This window comes from Phalacrocorax carbo, chromosome 4 (genome assembly GCF_963921805.1).
Source record: "Phalacrocorax carbo chromosome 4, bPhaCar2.1, whole genome shotgun sequence".
NCBI lineage: Eukaryota > Metazoa > Chordata > Aves > Suliformes > Phalacrocoracidae > Phalacrocorax > Phalacrocorax carbo.
Window position 1 is genome coordinate 75,859,393 of NC_087516.1, and position 24,764 is coordinate 75,884,156.

The following is a 24,764-nucleotide window of genomic DNA, read 5'->3' on the forward strand; positions in this document are numbered from 1 at the left end:
CTTGTTGATAGCAACTGATTTTAAATGGTCCTAGTCTAGTTTATATTGGAAAAGATCCACTGATAGACTGTCATTGTAATCCTCAAAGTCAGCCCCTGGAGGATAGCTGCCAAGTCCCGGGGCAGGTGATCATTCAACCATTAAATGCTGCCTGACATAAAGATGAGGTGGTGTAAAATTCTCTCTGAAATGTTTATATATTGGCAACTCTCCGTTCTGAGGGAGGAAAAAACACCCTTGCACTTTTTTTTTTTTTTTAAAATAATCTGGTTTTCCCTCTCACAAAGCTCTCCTCTAATTGCAAACACAAATGTTACTTTAGAAGCACTCACTAGCATCTACTCTCCTTGCCTATGCATACCTAAACAAATGTTCTTTTCACATGTGACATTTGTATGCTTTTCCAAGTAGTAATCATAGTTTCTGAAAGGTTGTTGCGTGTTATTTATTCCTAGTTTTTCGTAAGCAAGATTGCTGCCCAGCTGATGCTAATTCAAAAAGCTGCAGAGCTGTTTTCCCTTGCTGTTGGGTATGACATGTAATATTCCAAAAAAAGAAGGAAAGAGAGGACACAGCTGTTTTACATTTATAATGAGAAAAAAGGCTCATTTTGGACTCAAAATATTAAATGGCCACCAAACTCTGAAGACCCACTAATGAGAAAACTGAGTAGCTGAAGGAAGTCTGTCCTTATTGCTCATCAAGGAATATGGAAAGCTAGACAGGGCTGTTGCACAAGGGAGGCAAAGGTATGGATGACTTAAAGAAGATACCTTGGTTGACAGACAAAATATTATTTACACTACAGGACCTGTCATGCCATTATTCACAAGAGATCTCTCTGCACTTCTTTGAAAATATACGGGTTCGGCCGCTCTGGATATAATCAACAGAGACACCTCTGCTGATCTGAAGACTACCATTTCTACTAGTCACCTGCCATAATATTTTCCTTTTTCGTTCTCTTTTGAGACAGACCACCAATTGCCAAGCCATTCTGACTTGATCACCACGATGATCCCAAAAATACGCACTTTAGTGACAGAAGCTTGGCTGTCCCCACAGAACAACGAAGTCACCCAGGCTCACTTGCTGTATCTTTCCTCAGGCCCTCAGTGGCTGCACCCTAGGGCTACTGGTCCTCTGTGGGCTTCCTGAGACCACATGCTGAAGGATGCTTCATCCTTCTGTCTTCCCAAAGGCAACTGTTTCAGAAAGCCTAACATTTCCATCAGTGCTAGACTTTGTGACAGAACAGATTTGGTGTGTCGTGCTACTGTTCTTCATCAAAAATGGAAGAACATATACATTTATAAAACATATAAAATGAAGAAAAAATAAATTGCTGTAGACATATAAATACTCTGAGAGTATATTTGATCTTCACAGAATAATCTCTTCTGCCTCAGAGGACGTTTCTAACGTAGAGAAGGCTGCAAGAAGTTCAGCTGTTTCCCTGATAAGCCTTTTTTCTCCAACAGGATGTCTTCAGAGGGTGGAGAGATCTAGACCACTGTGTCCATTATGGCCACATTGGTCACTGGTCAGTATATATGCCATGCATGAAGACACCTTCTCCCTGGGGATCTACGCCATCCTCGGTCACCTCAAGTAAGTGAGCTTTCTTTCTTTTCATTATTTTTATTTTTCCAGTTTGTGTTTGGTATTTATGCCCACAGTAGGCTACTGTTACTGTCAGCCTGCCAGAACTTTTCCACAGCATTAAAGAGAACTGAAGTGTCTTAAAAAAAAAAAACCAGAGGAAATGTTACATTAATAATATAAATATATCTTCTGGAAGTGCAGACAAAACGCTGGTCTTATAGGCCTTACAAGGCCTTTTATGGAAGGCCATTATTTATTTGTACCATATTTAATTCCTTTGACCATTCATAAATGGTACATAAAACACTTCATGGCCTGAGCCAGATTAACCCAGAAGGTTTTATCATCAAATTTAAATCCCTGACAACAGAAGCACAAGAAGCACTGACTGGAGCATCACAAGCAATGATTCGATGGCTAACTAACCAGGCACAAACTTTCAGAGAATAAAACAGCCTACGTCGGTTTTTCACGGTGACGGCTGCATCTGGGCGACAATTAATCACAGAAACACAGTAGCAATGACAGATGAAGGATTTTGACAGCTATCCTTGCCAAGCACGTCCTGCCCCGTGAACTGGCACAGCAAACTATGTATGCTTTTCTGCTCAAAGTATAGGATTTCCCCAGACATGGTTTCAAGGTAAAGCAGCTGCGCAGCTCTGCAATTTATTTATTCATACCATATATGTCACGCACAGGTAATGTTTCAGCTGCAAGTGACATTTCATCACCAGAACCCATTTTCATGATGAGAGATTGCCCTTTGTAAAAATCATATGAAAAATATATGACAACTTCTGGGGTTTTGGGTTAGAAGCTGTGCATTGCCTACAGCTTGCATAATGTAAAATAGTCAGAATCCAAAAATACAGATGGCTAAGGGTTGTGAGACAAAAAAAAATTAATTAGAAAGTCAGATTCCAGAGAACTGAAACAAAGGAGAAGTATAATAGAGGAAGTAATTTTACCAAAAAAAATCAGTTCACAGGCAAACAAAGACGCTATATTTTATACTGAAGATGTGCTTTAGATGGTGGAAAAATAAGAAATTCTCAAATAAAGAAGAGGGTTTTTTAGAAAGAGATCACAGTATTTTTCAAGAGCTTTTACACCATAATTTACTATTTATCCACAGGGCTTAGGATAATGCATATTGCTTCATAATTCACTGTTGGCTAAGTCTAATTAGCATCCCTGTATAAAGCTATCTTTTTACTTCTGCTATAACGTATTACTTCAGCCTACGCACAGTGCTGCAAACCTAAGGGATAAGATACTGGGATGTGCCTGTTGGCAGAAATTTCACTCAAGTAATACATGTCTGAGAAAGACTTGAAAAAAATCTTCACATTTTCCCCAAAACAAGAGAGTCCGTTAAGTTTTATGCCAAAGGCTTAATTCAAGAAAGAACACATCCTGAACGAGTTCGGGTATAAATTGCATGTCCAGTCTTCTATTCAGGAGTTCAGAAATTAATTTGACTTTGAAGTTCAGAAGTTCCGACCCCGAGCAGAAGCTCACGGGCCAACCACAACCACCAAGTTTTTCATTGCCACAGGGCACTAGAAGATTTCAGCATGACTTATCACATCTTTACTGGGGAGGAAAAAGAAAACAATCTACAAAGCTTTAATCAAAAATCTAAATCCCTCCCCAACCAATTGCCTCTATCCTCTTGCATAAAGATATCCATGTGTGTCACTCGGAATCTTGAAATACAGAGTTTGATTAATATCACATGCTACCAATTATTAATTATGTGCAATTCTGCCTCAGACTTAATGAAGGCAAGGCGGCCATGGCAGTACTACTTGCCATCTGTACCATGAGCATCATGTTGAGAAGGGTCTACAGAAGGTGTGCTGTGCTCTCAGCTTGCACCGACAGCAAAACACCCACCAGTGACAACAGCAAGCACAAGAATAAATATCTAGGAAACGAAAGGCCTTAAAACCTGAAATATGCCACAGGAAGAAAAAAGGGAGCTTAAGGGATTTGTCCTAATCTTGGCCTCAGGAACAAGAAGGTGACAACGTCTGTAGGAAGCAACATGCCCAGGCTACATGGAAAGTGAAAATCACCACCCCCTTCTCCAAATCTATCCAACTTGGGGAATATTCTTGCCTGACCTCAAACCCATCAGTCAACGTGACTCTAGGATGCAAGCCAGACACACAAACCGGTCAACTGAGAGTGTTCCTTAGACCTCTCAAAGTACTGCACTACGGCCAGACTCTGATCAAAACCAGCCCTGAATTTCTGCAGAAGCCATGGGACGGTAAATAGTCACAGACACTTCTAGATCTGTGAAGACTATGATGGAAGACTGATTAATTGATTCAAAATTTGGCTTGCTTTATTTGTTCAATGAGAAATGAAAAGATCAGAAAGCTTTGTTCTATCCACGTGTGTGTGTGTGCAAATCTCCACAAAATTACTCTACTTTTGTACAAATTCTACTATAATGCTTTTTTGTCACACATTTAATATGTCTAGAAAAAAACCTGAAAATTAAAGCTTCCCTCAGTTTATTCTGCAGAAAAATACACGTTGGTTTTTTACTATGCCTTGTAAAAGAAGTACAATAATTTTACACACCAATTTCTATTCAAACTATCTTTTGGTGGTTTTTTTCTCTGACTTTTTATTTGTTTGTTTTATGTTCAATTCAACCTATATTAAACTAAGACGCAAAAATACAGACACACAGCAAACCACAGAGATTAAGCAAAAGCAGCGAGTCAAACAATACCACAAATTTCCCCGTGGCTGAATCAAATTTCTCAATTCTACAGGCTGAGTAACACTCTCTCAATAATGCCATGCCCCTGCCACTATTACAGATGGTCAACCCATCCTCGTCTGCGACAATTTGATTGTTGCAGCCTGCTGCCGCAGGCATTTTCAAAGCAGAGGAAGTATTAATTACCTTGATCTTGTTAAGTCTCTTATTTGCTGCTCAAATTAATCTCTTGTGCGTTTTCTCCATAAACAAATTCAGAACAGACTGAGGCAGGGCAGCACTCACCTCAACCGGTTTTGCCTCAATTTACTTTAAATGTAGATGTAAGAAAAATAAGAGTTCTTTTCTCCATTCAGACAAACCTCAGGTCTTAACAGATATAAGGAATCATGCCAGGACCTCACTTCATAAAAGCATACAGTATCTATTTAAGCATTTAGGGAATGAACCTGAACACAAGAAGTCACTGGGAAGCTTGCTGTTATTTCAAAATGTTGTCTCTACTTTGAAGAAAGTAGAAAATACACACTTTGAATGAACTGATGGCATTTATGAGGAGTCTATGTTAAAGAGGCTCTTTACAAAGAGCGACACTGCAGTGTAAAGTCTTCAACAGCTTCATATTTTGCACATGGTTCTGGAAACAATTTACTCTGGGGAAGCAAGGAGAAACTCAATTATGATGGAAACCAAGAACAAAAAGGTGGCTGTGTTTTTTTTTTTTGTTAACCAAAATGAGTACGAGTTTGAAAAATCTATTCTTATTCAAAATAATTTGTTGAATTAAGAAACAGTTGCTAAAAGACGAAGATTCATTTCTCAGAGCAAAAGAACTGCTCCACTTCAAAAATACTACTACCCCAGACAATTCTTACTGACCAGGCTAGACAAATTCCACGCCTAACATAAAAAGCTTAACATGAGTGTTTTATTCTGGAACAAGAAATTATTTTAGTGACCAAACTTACTGGGTTTATGAGCTACAAAGGTATGTAAAATAAAACATTCCACTGGAAGGCAACATGCCAAATTCTATGCAATCGTAACGCCTTCTATAAAGCAACGGGCTCAACTCGCCAGAATCTATCCTCCTGTTTTATTACACCTATTAATATTTATTTTTATTTCAAGGTGAGGAGGGTTTATAGAGAGAATACTTTTCTAAAGTTCTTCCATCTATCAAACAAAAATGGGGGGGGGGAGGGGGGGAAGATGCCACAGGAAACTTGCATGAGCTCATGTGGCAGCAGCAAGTTTCACTAGGAGCCCCAAAAATGCATGCAGTAATTCTTCCTTGCAGCCACCCTACCCACATTACATGCTTGATCAGAGATCTACAGACAGAACACGATCTAAGAAGAAAGGAGCTCCCAGATGCCTCACCCATTTGATACTTCTTCAAATGCTACAGTTATTTGATTAAAGATCAGAGAGAGTGGAAAGGCTGCAGCTTTTCTTTCAATTTATATGTTGTCGAGTCATTCTTTTCCTCATTGCTTGCTGCCGGGATGTTCACTGCCTCTCTCAAGGGATAGCATCTAATAATCTACAGGCAGCTTTGGAACACATAGCCCTGAAGACTTTTGTTTATGTTTAAGCCATTATATGATCCCTCATATTAAAAAAATTAAGGAGCCGCTGCTTCCCCTTTGCTGCGGCAGTGCGTTATCAATTTTAACAGAATAAAAGTGATAGGACTCTATTCCTCATCCCTTGGTTAATATTCTAAATAATACCATTCATGATGACAAAATAGATAAAATTCAACTATAAATTTATCACATTCCTGTAACTAACTGAAGAAGCTGGCAACACTAGCCATTTTTCTCCTGCCTCCATCACTTTGTCCTTTTTGTTCATCCAGCAAACTACACTTCGCTAATCCAGAAAAACACACATGTATGTGTAGATTCCTTTTTTATTATGTGAGTAATGATATTGGCTGCTCCTATCAGTGAAGTTATGGTTATACTAAGTGTTTGCAGGACCAGGGCATGCATGCTTCCTCCAAACTGTGAAGGCAAGGGAACAGAAAGATTATGTATCAGAGCACAAGCAAGCAAAAAAGGCATTTCCAGAAAGAAAAGAAAAAAATACCTTTTAAAAAAAGTATCTTGATATTCCTAGAAAATCTCTAACATAATGTTTCTCATATGGTAAAAAGCCATAGACTATCCTGAACCAGTTTCTCCCCTTGCTCTAAAATACTGGGAAACAGTAAGTGTGGGGGCAAAAAATAAACACTTATGTTTTAAAATTACTTGAATAACCAATAATAGCGGAGCTCAGGAAGGTGGAAAACCTGGACTACAGACCATGAATATTTACAATTTCCACAACAAGATGGAAAGCCCATTTACAAAGAAAATGTCTTGGGACAAGGCAATAGCTTTTGCTTCGGCAGGGGCTGAATGAGGCATCTGAATATCCCATTTTCCAGGAGGCAAACAATCCCAGTGCATGCTAGTACAATAAAAATCGTACTAGTCTATTGTGCTGTGGGCCAGAAAACCTGTTAAATAGAAATAGAAAGTTGTCAAGAATCCCACTATTAACAGTGGGAAGATTGCAGCTGGGGTGAAAATGTGAAAAAAAACCAAACAACCAACCCAAAACAAACCAACCTCTAAAAAGGCTCTGTTTGGGAAAAAAAAAGACAAGATGTCCAGGGGCAGCAGCAGTCACTGGATCTTTCAGTTTTGGGGTAACCCCTTTGAAAAAAAATCAGTGTAGTGAATATAATCCAAACTCCTTCTAGTACAATTCAGTCCCTAATTTTAGGTGACAGTGACAAGCGGTTAGGCAATAAATGGATGTGTCGGGCATATACTTAGACCACAGACACTTTGGATCTCTCCACAGAAGGAGACCAGGGCAAGACTCAATTTCATTGTCTGAGGTCAAGAGTACCTTAACGGAAGAGCGGATGTGAAAGCTGTCCCGGGCTACACGACTGCCCACTCCAACCACCCCAATGCAGATCAACTATCAACCCTGCAAAAGACAACAATTTGAGCCCATCTAGAATAAGGATTATAGCAATATTTCCTTTTCCCCTCACAAAATCAGGAATTACTACTGATTACCAGACTTGAAATTGTTTGGAAACTTAGGGCTCAATGAATTTTGTCAACATGCTTCATTAAATAAACATGCAAGGAAACATGATTAATAATATTTATATGTAGTGCTGGAATTTCCAAGGTAACTTTAATCTGTGGGCTCTAATTCCAGTATTTTAACACCACGTAACTCTCCTGGAGTCAAAATCACATAGCACAGTTCAGTAAGGCTGTTTGATGTTTTGCAACCAAACTCACTTTTATAAAGCATCAATATTTTCTAAAAAATACCGGGAGATCAGAGTGAACTCAGAGAATTAACTGACACTATCTAAAAATCATAGAATCATTAAGTAGTTTGGGTTGGAAGGGACCTTCAAAGACCATCCAGTCCAACCCCCCTGCAGTGAGCAGGGACATCTTCAACTAGATCAGGTTGCCCAGAGCCCCGTCCAGCCTGACATTGAATGTTTCCAGGGATGGGGCATCTACCACCTCTCTGGGCGACCTGGGCCAGTGCTTCACCACCCTCAACATAAAAAATTTCTTCCTTATATCTAGTCTAAATCAGGTGTAAATCTGCTTTCATCATTATTTAAACGATGTCACTTTCTTGTGTTGTCTCTAACACTCATCTCAGTGCTGCAAAGAAAACCTGCCATAATTTGTTTCTTCTTTCTCTCTCTCTCTTTTTTTTTTTTTTTTTTTTTTTTTTAAGGTGACCACTGGGAGTTGCGCTGCCTGGAGCCTTGATTAAATGTTTCACTGCATCCAGAACACTTCATCATGCAGCATAGCCAAACTCTATTATGGCTTGCAAGTGACTCATGCTTTAGCTATGAGAAGACCATAATAAAGAACATTTTACATAAAAATGCCAAAAAGGTTGGTAATTTAATCTTGATTCTAAGTAGGTATGCAAGGTCTCTGCATCCAGCCTGTGCAGACAATAAGGCATTGTCTGGAAATGCGTTACCTACTGTGGTTACATCTGACTTTTTGGCAAATTCCAGATGATACCGCCACTGAAAAGAAATGGCTCATTCTTGTGAGAGAGCTGCAAATACCACTTTTAGCAGACGTGCAGTATGATTTATCCATTCATGCTAGGGGTTCATCAGTACCTGGGCAGAATGTTTATTAAAATCAGCGACATGGGAAACGGCGTTATGAGCCCATGAGTAAACACATGTGGCTGATAAATTGTGTCCCCCTACATGCTCACGGAAACAGACGAATAAACACCAGAGCAGCATCCAGAAATTAACTTCAGAAACTGTTCTTTGCAGCACTTACTCCCCGCCTGCATATCATACATCACAGAAGGGGACACAAGTGGTATCCTGACACAGCCATTAATGAAATAAGCACTGGAGCTGGGCACTCGCCCCCACCGCTCGGCGGCTCCCTGGTCCGAAGCCAGAAGCAAAGATGCCCTCTGGGCTCCCCAGACTGACTCCCTCCACTTCAGCCAAGCCATTCGTGTGTTCAGATACCCCGCCAGGTCACTCCAGGCAAAGATTTGTCACGACGTTGTGTTACGCATCCCGGGGCACAGGGAAGGGAAGGGTCCGATCTTCAAATCTTGAGGAAGGGCAAGTAAAACAAACAATTCAGGCTACGTTTCAATTACTGATTATTTATTGCTCAGGCGCGTTACATGCACGCAGCAACGACTGACGGCATTCCTCTGGCAGAGGCAACTACTTCTGCCGACCCCGCAGAAGGCCACTAGCCAGGACAGGACATCGGTACCTCCGCTCCCAGTCCCGAAACACCTGCAAAGGCTCACTGAAGATGGGGTGCGATAACGATAAGCAGGGCTTTGGGGCCTGGCTCTGTTGTTTCAAAAGCCAGAAGAGAAAAACGTGATTTTCTAAACACAAAGCAAGCCACGTTGCCATTCCCACTCTTCCCGAAATCAATATTTTTAAGTAATTGTTTAAGTGCTACATCATTTACTGCTGTCTAAAAAGAGGCACGGTCTCACATGCAACAGAGGGAATTAAGACTGGGTTAAGGAATGCACTGCTCAAACCTTGGCTAATTTAAGAAAGCAACAGCACACTGATTTTAAAACACACATCAAAACATGCATAATCATATACATGGAAACCCGAAATAATCCAACTTCACAATAAATGAGACATAAACATCAAAATAGTACAAGGAATAAAAATGATAAGAAATGCCACAAGCAGACATGGTTTTTTCCACCCTTCACCACCAAAACCATAATGAAATACAGGTTATTTTGTCAGTACTGGTAAATGAGTAACATATGTAGCTCAGTCAATATTCATACAGTATAAAAAAAGAGATTGATTGTTCGAATAAGTTATTTTGAACTCCATTTCAAGAGGACCAGCTAACATACCAGGACCTCTCCCAGGTCTGCCCAGAAATGGCAACCCAGCAGGGCCAACGCATGGTTGGGCTGGCACTAAGGACCATAAGCTGCACTAAATGCACATGGCACCCACGTGCACGTATGTATGTATACGTGCATATAACAAAGGCCGGTACCTGCTCAGAGTAGGCACAGGGAGAAGGACATGGCAGAGCTGTTGCATGTCCCCTCTCCCACCAAGCCAGTCCCGGCGGGATGCTCGCCTTCCCTGGAGAAGCTGACATGAGCCCGACCCACAACTGGAGAGCATTGGTCTTCCAGCCTGTGCTGGAACAACATCTCAGAGAGGTTTGCAGCACAAGTTATAGCCCAGGCAGTATTGCATTCAGTTGGTCCAGGAGACCTTGAGTGCATACACGGCCCAACTTGTAATCTCAACGTGATAATGCACTGACCTGGAGAGCACCATGGGGGTATGCACATCAGCAGCCACTACGTGTTCCAGAAAGACCAGTTTACTACAGCACATGTTAAGAGGTGCAATTGCTTCTTGCGATGCTGTCAGAGCACTGCGCATGGTGAGGAGGGCAGGAAGAGCAGAGCAGCTCCATCCAGCAGCTGGAACATCTCCCTTATGAGGAAAGGCTGAGAGACCAGGTTTTTTTCAGCCTGGAGAAGACTGAGGGGGGATCTTATCAATACTTATAAATATCTAAAGGTTGGATGTTAGGACAATGGGACAGTGGTGCCCAACGACAGGACACGAGGCAATGGGCACAAGTTGGAACACGGGAAGTTCCACCTCAATATGAGGAAAAACCCCTTCCCTGTGCGGGTGCCAGAGCAGGGGCACAGGCTGCCCAGGGAGGCTGTGGAGTCCCTTCCCTGGAGACATTCACGCCCCGCCTGGACGCGTCCCTGTGCCCCCTGCTCTGGGTGTGCCTGCTCAAGCAGGGGGTTGGACGGGGTGATCTCCAGAGGTCCCTTCCAACCCCTGCCATTCTGAGTCCGTGATCCATCCCTCAAGCGCTGAGTCAGCAGCACTGCTTGGCCACTACAGGGACCAGAAAAACTCTTCCACGCATCCTTTTACTGCCTATCCATGGGTGCTGGAACTTGCACACACATGTGGTCCTGTGTCATTTTCCCAGGTAAAAGGGGTGATTTTCTCATAAAGTTAATAATTCTTCTGTATCTAGCAGTACCTCTAGTTACAAAACCTATTCCAAATACCTGCCAAACCTATACAAACACTTGGCAAACACTTGCTAGTGAGGTTTTTCTTTTTGGTTTTTTTTTTCTTTTTTTTTTTTGTTAAATACTGAAAACATTATACATTTGGGAACCATTTAGTTTATAACTTTGCATTTAATTAAATGAGGTCTACTGCCATGTAATAAGAAATGGATTGAATTGGTAAGAACATTTCTGTCCATGCCAGAAAAAAATAAAAAAAGAAGGATAAAGACAGAAAAAGTAAGCATTAGCATTTTAAGAATGGGAATATCACACCTTTAAATTAAATAAATCACCTAATTAAATTTACAGGTGTGACATTTAAGACACATTCAATCATCAGGACAATAGGATAAATCCAGTCCATCACTGAAGTCTGCCCAAAGAGCAGAAGAAAAGCTCTTTCCCCAGAGCCATGGTAGAAAAAGCATTGCTATAGTCACATAAGAAACCACAGGGGTTTTATTCTGTGAGTGGAAGGGAATTAAATATATAGGACTGAACGCCGACTGATGTTTTGCAGTCTTACAAGGATTTTATAGTGGCACCTTTCTGAGAAGAAACCCTGTATGAGTCCAAATACATTATAGCAAATAAAACACACAGGGCCAAAGTGTTATTTTCTAGTTTCACATTAAGAACAACACAGCCATTTTCTAGAAACGCCTAAAAGCTTTCCCCCACAGCATCAACAGGCTGCAAAGCAGGGAACTGCAGGGCTAAAAACTCCAAATATTTTCACATCCTCCTTCAAATTTCAGGGAAATGCCCTCTCACCTTATTCCTCGTTTGCAGACTGCAGTCTTCTGCAGCAGCTTTGCATTTGCTCCTGCAGCATGGTGCGAAGGGTGTCCCTTCCCTGTGGCCACGGGCCACTTGCGGCCAGAAAGGCTTTCTTACGTGGCCACAGATGGATCTTCTCATTGTGGCTGCCCTCAGCAGACCCAGCTGACCATCAAAGCTATGGTGGCAGGGTCTCCTCTGCCAGCAGGGCAAGTTATGGGTGCTCAGAGGATCTCAAAGGGGTTTGATGAGTTTGCTTAGTGCCAGTGAATCCACACCGCTTGGCTATATGCTGCGGACCTGTATTCCCTGCCTTCCCTCTCTCCTGCATGGCCATGAAATCTACTGCAGATCTGCTCAAGCATCGGTCACATGAGACTTAAAAAATACTGTACATTCTCTGGAGCATTTTAGGGGCAAACACTAGTCCTGGAAAGGCTAAAACAGGTTCAACTTAGATTCATGCAGCTTCATTCTTGGTGTCAGGGAATTTGCCAAGGAGAGAGACAAGGCTTCAGCCTAATCAGATTAAGGGGCGTTTAGAAACATGAGGTTTTTTTATTTGTGGGACCCAGACAACAGTCCCCAAGCGCCCACGGTGGGGAGCTTTACAACGGCTACGACAGCAAGTAAATCAGAGCTGTTTGGTTCTTCCAAAATAGGAACACATGCATTCAACTGGGGTCCACCGGCACAGCGTGACTGAGTTATGTCCCCTGAGGCACCAAAGGCAGCAAGAGCCTTGCTCCACCACAGGGTCAGGCAGCTGAGAAATGGCTGGAAAGGCCCTTCTCCTCCTCCTGGAGGAAACAACAGCTCCATGAGTACTGTCAGCTTGGGAGAAGGACATCAGAATGCACATCAGTGGGATGAGCGCTCATGAAGGTAAGCCCTTGGACTCCACTGCCTCTCCTTGGCCCCCTCCCCAAAGGCCTTCCAGGCTCATCAAGGATCTTCCAAACAATGAAAGAAGTTAACCCTGTAGGGCTGCAGGTTTGGGGAACTGATCTTTGGAGAAGGAGATCCTTCTGTTTCCCTTTTCTTTCCCAAACTGGATCTTCAAAATACGTTTATGATGCTTTCCCTGATGACTTCATCAAAACTGAGCAAAACAGCCAAGAACTTATATTTTCTGGGCACACCAGCCCTCCTTTATGCAATTTTCTCCTATATATTAGAATCTTTGTTTAGGCAACTGTATCTTCATGCAAATCTTACCGCAGTCATCTTTTTGGTCAATCATTTCTATATCACCTCTACTACAATTATTAAGAAAGTCCTTCTTGCTAAGAGTAAACTGCTGCAGTGTTTATTGGGCCAACTCCTACACTTGGACAAAAAAATAATAGGTCTCACATGCCTCTAAACTTCATTTTTTTGCCCAATGACATTCAACTGGTCTACGTTATCTCTCTTTAAAAAAAATTGCTGTTTCTAGCGATGAGGTTTTGCAGTAAGACCCTTCTTGAAGCTGAATAAAGACCACTATATTGGATCTTTAACAAACTGGGAAGATTCAAATTTACATATAACTACAAACTTCAATTTCCAGAAATGTTCTGAATAGTTGAATAACATTTTTTTTTTTACCTGGGAATGTGGAAGGTGGCTGAAACTCAGTTTAGAAAATTTTTCGTGTCAGCCAAAACCAATTTTATTTCCTGCACTTATCCTTTGAATTATCTTACTCAGCCATTGGACTTTGGATTTGACATAGAAGAATTTAGAAAATCAAGCATCAAAGACTCATTAAAAGGTACCTTTCAAACTTACTGTTTCACCACTCCTGTGTGTGTATATATATCTATGACCTTGCACACTGAAGAAAAAGAAAGTGAAAGAAAACAGGCATTCACAGATATATCTGGAACAGTGTGCTTATGTGGGATTCTTATAGTCATCTTCCTTAATAAAGAATATGAAGTGTTTTATTTGAGCATAAATTCAGAGATTTGACTTTTATTGGTTTCTAAAGATCTGCTACACCTTTCCTTCTATGTAGAACCTACATCAACCTACGTAGTTACACTCTCTGGCCTCCACAGTCAATAACGAGAACTTTTAATAGTCCAAATCCTATATCGACACCCAAGTGCTATATTACAGCTCTCTCTCCCAATACCAATGACTGTGCACTGCAGCCAATCTCTCACTGTCTTCAATGCATTCAAAGACGACTCCTTAAGGGAAGAGCAAAGAGAGACGGCAGACATATGTATACAGAACACATGAGCAAGGTGAACTTATTTAACAGTCTCTCTGGTCAATACCTTCCTCAGAGGGTTGACTGATATGCTTTTTCCTTTTTCTAGCTTTAGCATAGTACAATTCTAGGCTTCCTGGGAGAAGAGGACAGAGGTTAACGCCTGGTAGTACACGCTGTCCTGCAGCCCTCCCATGGGACACTCCACGACTGACCTGGGGACAACTTCACAGCCAGCTGCTCCCAAAGGCCGTTAGAAGAATGTGGTTTTATTGTGGATAGTATAAGCAAGCCTTGATTACCGAGTCAGAAATATCACCAGCAGTTGACAATTCTAGTACAAACACAGCTGTTAGGAAGGCTAGTTGGACTACCCCAGACAAAGAATGACTAAACCAAAGCCTCCCTTCAATCAAGTCAAAACTAACTTTGAGTTTTGATAATCTTAGTATACTTTAAAGGGAAAAAAGAAGAAAGAAAGAAATACACTGGCATTTCTGCATATCTTAATTTTAGTGTGGCAGGAAGCAGAAATACCACAAGAGAACGGTTCTCATGGTATTTCCAGCAGAAATGAAACCAAAGAGACTTTTCTTGCTCAGGTCCCTGTCTGATGTCCTGACTAAAGCTACTCAGCTATTCCTTGCATTATAGCATTTGGGTTTTTCAACTATTACCCTGACCATGCCAAATCTTTGATCCTTTGAAAGTTCACCACCACTGGTCATTACTACAAGCCTCTGGATTTTTAAAAATGTACGAGAAGGATTTTAGCAGTGCTGAGAATCGCCAGTTCCCTTCTGAGGAACATAATCAGGAAAAAAAAAAAATCAGAACGAATGTTCAAATGGAACCATTCAGAAATTCTTCACAAAGTTTAAGCACCCTGAAATACATGACTAAAAGACATCTTTCTTTGGAAGATTGAATCTAAGCTCAATTTCTCTGCATGTATCTTTTGTTTTGCTTTGCCGTTCCTCAAAGATGATACATCATGTCTTCAATAAGGTGTTTATGCTGTTGCATGCAATTTTTAAGAAAAGTATGGTTTATCTAAGTGATTTTGTAGGTTAAACTAAACAGCATCAGTCTTGCTGGTTTTAACTGAATCAAGAAGTTCTATGCACTGGATGTACAAACTGGCCCAGTGTCCATGTGGAACAGATTAGAGGATGATCATTCATTGTATGTTCACAATTGAAGCATTTCAATAGTTTTGCAAACAATCAAGAAAAAAGTATTTTGAGGACAAAATTGGAATGGTTTACAGTGAAATGATTATAACATATTAAAGGGTAAAAGAACAGAAACAAAGGGTAGGCAGAAGTTAATATATTAAACCAAAGTCATCTATTGAATCTTAGTAAGAAAATTACAGCAACAAACCTGGGCACCATGGAGACATCTGGAAAATAACGCTGCATTTTTCTCCCCCCTTTTTGTACTGTTTACCACCACCACCTAAAATTCTGAATCTCAGCCTGGTTTGATCCTTCCACAGAGTATGACGCAGCTTGTGTTTTTCCCCCCAGCATAATGTAGAAGAATGCCAGAGCAAAACTTTCATGTAAAAAATTATTTTCTAGGTATGAATGTAGTAACCCTTAAAGCTTTCTGAGAAAGTCATGAAACGGTGGAAAGAAGGAAAACAAGGCAGCCAAAGAGTTCTGAATAATTAAAACAATGGCAACAACTCAAAAGCTTTTGCTAGCTCATAATGTTAATGGTGACAACATAATTACCAATGTATCATCATAATAAACAGTTAGTGATAGGGCAACTGGGAAGGCGTTATGCCTCAAAGACATCATAGTGGGTTTTATAGGGGTTTGCTTCTCTTTCTACAAGTAATTGCATATGAAGTAGAGATGTGGATGCTCTGTTTAAAATATTCTACAGCTGAAAATTGAAATACCTAACTAGAAACATACTGTCTGAAAAGCGCTATTAGAATTCATGAGAAATTAATATCACCAATTTTTATGTTTATCAATAGGTGCCTACTACAAACTTCCAGCAGGCTTCTCAAACATGATTAAAGGCATCTTTGTGATCACTGTATTTGTCTTGCAGGGGAAAAAAAAAAAAAAGGGACAGAGAAATAAGGTGATATGATTGGTATAGTGCAGTTTATGGCAGATCTGGCTGCTGGCCTAAGCCCTCATCATTCCTCATTTTCACAGTCAGAATGTGGACTATCCAAAAGCTGTATGGACACTAATGACAAAGGGAAGAAGGAAAACTCTCATAAGAAATCTCTGTCTTGCTCTCAGCCCCCAAAAAGCCCCCAAAAGCATGTGTATAATGCAGTCATTCCTTCAGTGATTTCTGTGACCAAACTATAGTATGGAGAAGCAGAAGCTGCTATTAATACAGAAAATACTTCAAGGTACAGCAAGATAAACAGTGTCCTTATTTCGGAATCCTAAGGTACGTCATCTAAAAAAGACACACCACAATTTGAAAATCCACAGTTTGCAAGAAGCAGAAAGATGAGAAAATAATTATACCTTAACTTTAGATTTGTTACGCTATCACGGAAATGTAATACCACATGCTCAAAGTTTATTCACCATCTATTGCTATAGTGATGACTGTAACAGTGAAATAATCTAAGCTACAGTTCCTCCCATTCCAGAAATATATGTAAAACAGAGCAGACAGAAGTTTGTCAAGCTCTTCTATTTACAGAACAAAAAAAAAAATTCCCAGTTTGTGTACACTATTACACTTTTATTCCATTTACTAAGTAAATGCATATCGTACAGGCACGCACAGGTTCAGAATAAATTAACTGATTTGCAGTGTTTTTCTGGAATTTACTCAGTTCTTATGTGGACAAATGGGTTTGAAGCCAATGGAAAGAAGTCAAAGCAAGAACTCACTGAGAACTGGCTCAGTTAATCCACTAGCAATCTTACTTGTGCTTTCCTGAACACCATCCAGCATCTTAACTGATGCCGCCACAAACCAAATAACACACAGTAGCTTAAACCTGTACCTCCATTTATAATGGCTCTGAATTATTCTGCTTTGCAGCAATGATTAAACACAGATGCCATCACTGCTACCTGTTACCACTGTGTTATGGAACAAAAAGGAAGTGGGGGAGATCATCAGCATTTTTGAAAATTCCTTGTCCGTTCAGCATTTAGTGACTTACAACCACTGCTCTATAACATGGTCTGTATTGCAAGCCTAGCTGTCAAAAAAACAGATGAATTGAAGTCTGAAACATTTGAATGAAGTTATTAAACTCCTCAAAGGGTAAAGAAAAAGTAGCGCGTCTGTTGCCTTTCATTTATTCTTGGATATTTAACTGGCATTTAAAACCATAAATCCTGAATTACAGAAACATCATAATACTAAGAGCCTTGAAAACAGCAGAATAAATGTTAAAAGCCCTGCTCCTGCCTAGGACATTGCCATATGACATTCTAAGAGTTATAGTGCCAGTGTTGGATTTGCCTCCTTCACAGACACATTTCAATCAAATCCAAAGCCTGAAGGACAATACCATGTTCAGTATGATGTTGAATGAAAATGCATTTCATTTTTATGTCAAATTGTGCTATAATAAATTCAGGTGTATCTAACAATCATTTCACAATGTGCTAATACCACATACTATAAAAGTCTCATTCTTCTTTAATAGCTGAATAAACGGATAGCAAATTGTGAGAAGACTTAGATGCCTAAGTGTGATAAAGAACAAAACTGATGATCAGGGAAAGCTTGCATCAACTTTTATCAAACTACACTTTTATAAGCACCTGTGCGTATTCAGGCTGCATCGAATAGCCTGGCACAAGCCTTGAGAGCAATTTTAGATGTATGGGTGGTCAGTATTTGGCTGAAGCTAGTACAGAACAAGGCAAACTAGACTTAAAAGCAGTTTCTTTCAGTTTGGCTTTTTAAAACCAAGCTGCATCTCATTTTAGATATTCAAGGAAAGTTTTGACAAATACCATCACTCTCGTTAACTCACTAACCCACTACCGCCAACCTTTTAAAGGAATTTTGTTCGCTGTATCTCAGAAACTGGACATTCTCAAATTTGATTGAGTCACCAACACTTCTATTTGAGATGGGGTGAGTTTCGATGCTTAGGAGAGGTATGTTAATTTGCTCAAACCTAACGGACTCAATGAAAGCCCTGAGCTGCAAACGCCTCTGCAAATACAGCGTGGAAAAAGTTAAGCACCTGCCAAGCTGGTAAAAACCTGTCCCTCCTCTTCACCATACCTTGCATTACCATTATATTCGTAACTCTTAATGTCTTCATCTGCCAGGTCAACTTAATTTACAGTAACTTTCCCCAGAGGATTTTTGATAGCTACAGACAATGAAGTTAAGAAGTGCTGCTCGCTTTCTACAGTCCTGTAGAAACATTCTCATCTGTATCGTTTGGTAGCAAGCAGTAAGCCCGAGTTGATCATGAAACAGGCAGGGAATGGAAAGCTTTGATGCTGGAATAAATACGGTACATTTGTCATACGTAACCTGGTCCTCAGCCCTCTCATCATTAGCTATGGGATGAGCTAACTGTGCAAATGACCAGAAACTCATTAAAATGAGACTTAATGATGCAGAAATTAAAAATAGCCAGGAAGCCATTTTCTGCAACAGAAATATTTAAGGTTGTTCTCAACTATCCGCGGAACGTGGGACATGTAACAGTAACAACAGATCTATGTTACCACCCTGACTTAAAAAATATTAAGGATAATATAAATTTCTTGTAACTTCAGACATGTTACACCTTGCTTTGTGGTTTCTATCTGCTTATTCACAGAGCTTTCAATACAGTATTTAAATGCCTTTTTAAAGGCATCTTTGCCTTTCCTTTGTGCTTTATGGATCAATGACACGCGCCCTGCTGTGTGTCGTTTGCTGATCTGTTACATTTTGTCTCAGATGAAGATATTTCTTAAAATGATGAATTATAGATTGCTGGTGTATTCAAAACATCTTTCTGCTAACTATTACCTGTGCATTTTTTCACACGTATTTCTTACATAGGCATCACCAAACAACACAAACCAGCTTTCTTACTTCCTGAAGCCCAGTAACTCACATATGCTCTCCAGCCAGGCCATGGTAATTCCCCAGCGTGAGATGGTATGCAAAAGGCTGTAAGTATTTGCACTCTGCTTCAGGGAGAAAGTTACAAGTTGTGATTACAATAATTCAGGTTAAAATAACAACAGTAAAAAGAAATGAAGGGGAAATATTTCTAGCAATGCTAATTGATGGCTGGATTCATATTCTGTTTTCAGTTACCCCAAAACAAATCCTGAGAGACTCCAGCAAGGTTAATGCTGCGCAGACTAATGTACTTGGTAAACAACCACTGAATGAATTAAAATGAGCCTATGATACAGGCAAGTTAAAAGGGTTAATTGAAACCTCTTTGTGCAGAAATGCAAACCTCTCAGATCTGTCAAAATTAATGAGAAAGACCAGAAGAAACATTACAGCTCTCCCGTCTAGACCGCCAGAACCTACAGTCTGCCTTATGTTAATAAATGCTATAGAAAAATCTACTCCTTTCTTCTAGCTGCGGTATTTGTATTTTACAGTCTGTTACCCCTTCAGTGCAACAGAGAGGACCTCACTGAATCCACCACCGTTTTAGACATCTTTGCTAACCCACGTTCTTGAGGCCACAGTAAAACTCCTAACTTGTTACTAACAGCCCACAGAAACACGCACAGAAAAGTAATGAGCATCCAAATCGGGGTCCGGGCTGCTGCCAGGCAAGCAAGCCCACAGTCTGGGGCTCGTGTTCAGAAGAGAGCCAAGATGGGACTGAGGAGCTGGATAACTTTATTCAGCCAAAATTTTCTATTTGCTAGAAAACAGTCATGGATATTAATTTCAAAACAATGAATCCATGGAAAAAAGTTCTCATAGTAAGGAAAGAATGTGCTAATTAAAAAAGTAACAGTTAAGTCACACAGCCTGGTTTCCTATACAGCTCAGCTCTGTTATGGCCCTTTTGTCCATCAGTCCCAAAGTCTCCACCATGTGGCTTGAAGAAATTGGGAATGTCTCCGGAGGCCGATTTAACTTTGAACCTCCGAGCAAATACAAACTATCCATTAGCACCCACAACAGAAGTTCACCTGAGCTGACTGGAACTGGGACGATTCCCTTCCCTCTTGCCATTTCTCTCCACCGGGAAAGGCTGACGTGAAGCTCAGGAGGTATGAAGCAGGCAGGACACAGCTGGGACATTAACAATTCATTTTTCCAGCGCGTGGCTCGCAGCAATGTACCCCCCGAATCCCTGTATCTTTAGCCTACTGAAGCATCAGCAAGCACCCTCACATAAAACTTGTGTAGGCAGCAGCACATCTCAGAACACACAGGTCAAAAATGAAGGCTCGACTCTGATGTTGCTTTATCTTAATTTTCTGTGCTTCTACATATATTGACGACCTAGAAATTTCAGAACCAGAAAAATATCCTGGTCATGACATATTTCAACTTATTCATTTACACTCTACTGAAATCATTTCATGTTCTTCTCTGGCGTTTACTGTTGAAAGCAAGGCTGATACATGCTTCAGAGCGAATGGGAAATTTTCATGTGAAGTTTTTGCTCTGCCAGTCTCCTCCACTACTAAAAACCAGATGCACCTTGCTAATATTCCAGGGTGACAGTCCAGGTGCAACTGCACAAATGGCCACAAAATCACAGACTGGCGGGGGTTGAAAGGAACCTCTGGAGATCACCTTGTCCAACCCCCTGCTTGAGCAGGCACACCCAGAGCAGGGGGCACAGGGACACGTCCAGGTGGGTTGTGAATGTCTCCAGGGAAGACTTTCTAACCCATTTTATATATTGAAAATGACAAAGCGAATGGAACTGAGAAGAACTAGCTACCACGACACATATCCACTTCTATCTACTTGACACTTAGAGCACTGACATACTGCAGAGTCTTCCTTCAGCCAGCGGGAGTTTGAATTGCCTGGGAATTAAATCTGGCTTATTAATTAATTAGAAATTAATTAATTTGTTGCCCAGCCAAGTTGTGGATGGCCCATCCCTGGAAGTGTTCAAGGCCAGGCTGGATGAGGCTTTAAGCAACCTGATCCAGTGGAAGGTGTCCCTGCCCATCACAGTAGGGTTGGAACTAGATGTTCTTTAAGGTCCCTTCCAACCCAAACCATTCTGTGATTCTATGATTCTCATTATCCTTCTTTTTACATTACCAGCAAAAGGAAATATTTTACTACCTCTCCCACCCCCAACGGCAGCTATCCCCTCATTTTCAACATGCAGGCTAAGTTGCTATTTAATAGGATGTGCCGGCTTCCTGCACCCTGTGGTCAGTGTAGCCAAGCCTTCTTGCTCAAGTCCATGCTCCTCCACTGCCTGCCTCACTCAGCTCCCCCATTTAACAGCTGCTTTTCCAGAGCCCATGGTGCCCTGTAGATTCGGGGCTGGAATCAGAACAGTAAAACACCAAGCATCAGGGGGGAAGTTGTACATTTAGTCAAGGTCTTTCATCTGAGAAAACTCCTTTTAGCCTTGGAGAACCACTTTCCTGCCTATTAAAAAAGACGACCTTCAGAAGAAAATAGGTGTTAGACCGCAAGAAGTTCAATCCAGACCAGAACCTTACAGACGCCTTCATCCTCAAGAGGTATTTAGTAAATAGACAATCTTGTATGCGTCACAAGTCGATAAATACAGATCTTTCTGCACTTTTTTCCCCCAGGGAGGGAAAGTCTACCCTTCTCCTCCAATTTGTGAAGACAACTACCTGAGAACAAATTCTTGCAAATGAAAAGCTGCATAATACCCCTCTGACCGGCGTACTCGCACCTAATGTTACTAGAGAGAAGAAATTAGCTGCTGTAGCTAATTTAGACAGAAGAATAAATGCAGGACCTGGAAATAAAGTCGTGTAGAAACACATCTGGTCATAGTCAGTTAAATGGGGTAATAAACACTATGCAGAGTATGGCTAAACACTGCCTCTTCCACTCTCTCCATTTCAAGGAAAATTTGCCTTGAGTGCCTCTAACAAAGACCAAAACCTGGAGAATCACGGATGCCTAGTGATGCAACTGGGGGGAGGGGGGAACCAAAAAAAACCACCACAGAACCTGATTGTGTCCAAACAATATATAAATAAAACTAACGAAAAAGTAAATCTGATTTACCAATTCATAGTAAGTCTCAAAATCTGTTGAATTACTGCTGGATAAATGTGGAAAAGAGGAGGAAAAACCTATCTTGCTAAGTAGTCATCACCAAAATGGTCATACTTACAGAGAGCAAAGAGTGTATGGCAACTTAAACTGCCAGAGCTATATGGAAGATGACATTATATAGAGGCAAACAATTAAAATTGTTTATAAACACTTTGCTTTCATGAAATGAATTAAAACCAACAAATACTCATAATGTGCTTTTCTTTAATAGCTTATACTTTAAGCAATTTACTGTCTACCCACATGTTTCAGTAAGTATTGTAAAATAAGGAGTATATGCTTTGCCAAGCATTAAACAGCAGTTTACTAATGATTACCATAGCTTGTATGAATTCAGAATGAACAATGACTGTATTTATGTTTAGCAGTTGAACACCTGGTTGTATTAACTTTCTTCCTGTCTGTTTCTTTGAACATTGTTAAAGATGGCTGAGAAGCAGGTTTAAGATTTTTCCACTATTTTGTCCAGTTACTTTTAGCCAATGTTATTCCCCCTGCCCTTCTTTGTAACTTACAGCGGCATTAGTCTTGCTGATTTTGCACGATAATTTGGGACCACAGCAGGCAAGAGGCCTCTGAAAAGCTTTCCTGCGTGCACTGAAGTGATGCCACCCCGCCTCTGCGAGTACTGCAGCCAGCGCATGGCAGAAGGCATTGCGTTTCAGATCCTGCTCTGCCACCCTGGTGTAAGGGGCCACAAAAGTGCAGGGAAACCTTTCATTTCTCTGGGCTCGATACTGACATTATGCTCGGACGGGAGAGCGGCTCCAAACTGCCTCCTCATGCTGGCTGCTGAGCTGCAGGGCTGCTTCTCCCCTCCCGAGCCCGTCCTGCCCACCCAGGCCCAGCTGCCAGATAGGTCTGACCCAGAGCTGGAGGGAACGAGGCAAAGCAAACTCCTTCCGTCTCCCCCACGATCTGCAGGCTTCAGACGGCAATACCTTTCATGCAGAGTAGCGGCAAAGCCACAATTGAGGCCTACGATAAGTATACCCTACGTCAGTTTTAAAGCTTTTCCCATCTTAGCCCTTAGAGAAAAAAAAAAACCAAACAAATGAAAAAACTCTCACAAAGAAAAACCTTACAAAGCAGAATAAACTTCCCAAGGGGACTTCGCAAGCCCACACACGGAGCACGGCACGGTGGGGCACAGCCAAGCAGAGGTGACCGCCGAACACGCCGGAGGAGCCCGACAGCTCCGACACCCCCTTGGGTAGCGTTCTGGGGTCTCGGGCGGCCTCGATGTCCCCACACCCAGGAGACACGAGCTACGTGCCCAGGTCATGAAAGTCCTGTTGGCACCTCTGGTAAATCCGTACCTGCTGCCACGACTCCTCCTCCTCTCTTATTGTTCAGGCTGATGAGCGTGCACTTAATGAAAAGTAGAAATTTAAATAGGAATCCTAAATCAATTTTCTACTGACAGATAATTACCTAAAGTAGTTTGACACATAGGAAGACAATCTTTTTCCATTAAGGTTAGACAAAAGTCTTTTCCTACGTTTCTAGCAGTCCCTAATAAAACACCATGGATTAGAAAGCAGCTTATGAAGCATATTATCATAACTTACTTTGCATTAAAGATCATTAAGAATAGACAAGTAGCTTCAAAATCATATTTATCCATTGTATTTCAGTAAGAGCTTGATGAACTTTAAACTTTTAGTTCTTGGGCTTAGTATACAGTGTTGTTTTAATAGCTTTGTAACTGCAGATTTAGAAAGTGTGCTGCAAACCATGGTTTCCAGTATTTGTAGCTCTTGAACTTACAGCTACAACATTACAAATACATTGCTGAACTAATAGAAATCATCACAGAAAGCATATCAAATTCTGCACTGATTTTTATACTGTACAGCTGTTAATCTCACTGGTACTTCCTAACTAAGCTTTCTGTACCACACTTACTTGATATCATAGTAGCTTATCAAATTTGTTAATTTATGTACAACGACAACTCAGCTTCTCTGATTATTCTTTTTTTTTGGTACATTTATGTGTGCACCTTATCAAGAGTAACTCTATTAACACCACAAATTCGATAATCAGTTTGACGAATAACATCAGACTACACAGAAACAGCAGCACTTTAATTTTTTCCTTCCAAACTTGAGCTTATTTCCTGGTATTGAAATCATAATTAAATTACATCAAAATTCCTGCTGGTGTAAATCCTATTGACTTCAGTAACTATGCCAGAGAGTGGCCCATTATGTTAGTCATCTGCTACAAAACAGAAAACAGTAACCTCGTAACAAAATAAGGCCAACTAAAAAGATTTATTTTACTCTTACCACATGCCCCTTCAGATTGTGTAACTGCGTACAATGGCTATGACACCATCCTGTTTCTCTAAAACGTGACTAAGAAAGCGTCGATTTAAATTCTCAGCCATATGGTTTTTTTTTTTTCCCGTAGGCACAAAAACCTTCTTATTTGCACAACTTACGCGCCACAGCAACAAAAGCTGCGTGTCTCATTTGGCGCAGGGCCAGGTAACACTTGCCAAGCGCCAAATGCTCCAGTAACCCAGATAACCTTTACAGA

At 40.9% G+C, this 24,764-nt stretch overlaps 1 protein-coding gene across 1 annotated transcript in view; it reads right to left on the bottom strand.

The window, feature by feature from the left end:
• The window catches only part of FAT4 (FAT atypical cadherin 4), a 150,590-nt gene that overhangs the window by 71,674 nt on the left and 54,152 nt on the right, over positions 1-24,764 (bottom strand). The gene's annotated exons all lie outside the window — the stretch shown is intronic.